We start from the raw sequence: 2,985 nt of genomic DNA on the forward strand, positions 1-2,985 counted from the left end.
GCTAATCGGAGAAGAAAAACTTGGTGTAAACTCCGGCAAATTACCTCTAATCCTCCAAAAGAGTTGAAAACAATTGGTTTTTAGAGATTATAAAATTGAGTTTTTTCTTGGAGTGGAAGGTGGAAGATGAAAGGGTTCTTTGAAAATAGAAGATGATGAATAGTGCCCCTTCATATTTTTATAGGCACATGGGGTGTGGATTTTCCACACCCCGCGTAAAACTCTTATCACGACTGCGTGAAAATTACAGATGGCCATGTGGACTCAGCAAAATTTCTGCGAGACGATCCATAGAGTGCCGAAACTCAAAATTAATACCAATTTTTTTCAACATTAAACATCAAATTCACCCTAAACCATGTTATTCACATAAACAACAATTCAAATCACCGAAAAAAATTCCACGAAAACACCAGGTGTCAACAAAAATTAATCAAGATACACACTCATGAATTTATTTCTACGAATTTAAATTTTGAGTTTAAAAACTAATTAAAAGCTTGGGTTGCCTCCCAAAAGCGCTTGTTTAACATCACTTAGCTTGATGTACCAGTTTTTTACCTCATGGTGGCTCATAAAGATGAAAAACCTCTTTCCTAGCAACCCTCGATACATGATGGACAAAAATTCTTCATACTCAAGGAGAAATTTTTTGACTATGTTACGGAATGAGGAGTGTCGCTCCTTCCTTTGTGTGCTTGTCCTCAAGTGTGGTGGAATACTTTTCGGTGGCAATGTCTCGACCTCTTGACTCGGTGAAAAATGTGTTTCAAAAATCCTCCTTGAGCTTGTTCATTAAGGACTTGTTTTGCATAATTGGTTGTGTCCTCCTCATCAATGTCCGGCCACACCTCATATGGATCCGGATTGAGAAATTCCTACGAGTACTCATCGAAATCTCATCATTGACATCAAAAAATAACAAGTATCATCAAAGTCAAGAGAGTGCTTCATTGCTCGGGCCGAGACGGTATGTGATCTTTTCTTCTCCAATGCGTAATGTCATCTCGCTCTCCATCCATGTCAATGAGAGCTTTGGAGGTTCTCAAAAAGGGTCTTCCTAGAATTAATGGAACCTCCGCATCTTCATCGACATCTAACACATCCAAATCTGCAGGAAAAATATACTGTCAACCTTTACCTAAAACATCTTCAATTATACCTCGAGGATGACTGAACGGAGCGATCGTGCCAGCCTGTAAGGTCATGCGGGTTGGCCGTGGCTCTCCTAACCCCAATTTCTGAAACAAAGTGTATGGCATGACATTAATACTAGCTCCCAGAATCGAGCTAAAGCTTTTTCTTCCCCCAAACCTCCGATCTTTCATTTTTGTTTGGCATATTTTTCTCAAGCATTGCCAAACAATTCCTTCTAACACCACAGCCCACACTTTCCTCCATCTTCCCTCTTGTTGGTCAAGAGGTCATTCAAGAACTTTGCATAACGAGGCATTTGAGATAACGCCTCTACAAAGGGAATATTAATGTGTAACTGTTTGAATAGATCCAGAAATTTTCCGTTATGTGCATCAGCTTGGTCTTTCTTCAAACGCGCCGGATAAGGGATCCTTGGAGTATATGAGGGAGGACGCAGCTGGGTCGCTCATTATCTTGCACCTTATCATTTGGCGGTTTCGAGGAAATTCAGCAATCTTCGAGTGGGGGTTTTAGCTTGAAGAATTTCAGAATTTTTTCTCAGCTGATGCGCTCTTGTTGGAGTTCTCGACCACTTCTCAAAGTGATCGCCTTCACTTGCTCCCTTGGGTTAGTCTACGTATGTTACTTGGTAGGCTCCCTAAAGGTCTCTCCGCCAATGACTTTTGCTATTTGTCCAACTTGATTCTCCAAATTATGTAGAAGCGGTATGATTGCGAGTGTTGCTTCTATGTTTTTGGAACCTTGTGTTGGTTGATTGAATAAACTTTGATAAAACCCTTTCTAATTCCGAAACTCTATCTGGAATCGAAGGTATTTGCTGAAATCCGGGTGGGGCAGTGGTCTTTTGCTGCCCTTGATTGCCCCATGAGAGATTTGGGAGGTTTCTCCACCCTTGGTTGTAAGTGTTGCTACTGGATTACCTTGTCCTCTTATCGAATTGCCCACAAAAATCTACTTGTTCACTTGGGGCTGAAGTTGTAATCGAGATAGGGCAATCCAACGGCATATGTGAGCCTCCACAACCATCATAACTTGTGATTGCGGCTACCCTTGATGAAGTCAAAAGTGTCCAATTTCTTGGTCGATTGCTTCTACTTGGGTTGCCAAGGATGTAATCTAGCGTCGATCTCATGGAGTCCGACCACTTTTTTCTTGTCTCTTACATTCCATTGGTAGCTATTCAAACCCATTTCTTCAATTAAGCTGTCGGGCTTCTTCTGGAGTCTTGTTTCCCAATGTTCCTCTGCTGTGCATCAAGAAGTTGTTTGCTACTCGAGTTCAACCCATTGTAAAATGATTGAATAACCATCCACTCGAGGAACCCATGTTGTGGACACTTCCATGAAGAGGTCCTTGAATCGCTCCCAAGTCTCAAATAAAGATTCAAGCTCCATTTGAACAAATGATGATATCTCATTGCGAAGTTTTTGCCGATTTCCTGAGGTAAAGACCTTTGCAAGGAAAGCCTCGGCCATTTTTGTTACATGTTGTGAATCGAGGTCTTTGGCAATGAATGAAGCCATTGTTTGGCTCTCCCCTTTAATGAGAATGGAAAAGCCCTCAAACGGATTGCATCATCCGAGACCCCATTGATCTTCAACATATCGCAAACTTCAAGGAAATTTTCAATATGAATGTTTGGGTCTTCATCCGATAACCCATTAAATTGTGCGGACTGTTGAACCATTTGAATGAAACCCGGCTTTAACTCAAAATTCTGGGCTGCCACCGGTGGCCTAACAATGCTCGATTGTGTCCCACGAATTGTAGGCCTAGCAAAATCTGAGAGTGTTCTTGGTTGCCCCCCTTGTTCTGTCATATTCTCAG

At 41.6% G+C, this 2,985-nt stretch overlaps 1 non-coding gene across 1 annotated transcript; it reads left to right on the forward strand.

Annotated features, from left to right (window-relative positions):
- Positions 1-2,477: 2,477 nt before the first annotated feature.
- Positions 2,478-2,585, forward strand: LOC120281155. Its single transcript, XR_005542505.1, has one exon. It is a non-coding gene; the product is annotated as a small nucleolar RNA R71 (small nucleolar RNA).
- Positions 2,586-2,985: the final 400 nt, after the last annotated feature.

This window comes from Dioscorea cayenensis, chromosome 2 (genome assembly GCF_009730915.1).
Source record: "Dioscorea cayenensis subsp. rotundata cultivar TDr96_F1 chromosome 2, TDr96_F1_v2_PseudoChromosome.rev07_lg8_w22 25.fasta, whole genome shotgun sequence".
Classification (NCBI taxonomy): Eukaryota; Viridiplantae; Streptophyta; class Magnoliopsida; order Dioscoreales; family Dioscoreaceae; genus Dioscorea; species Dioscorea cayenensis.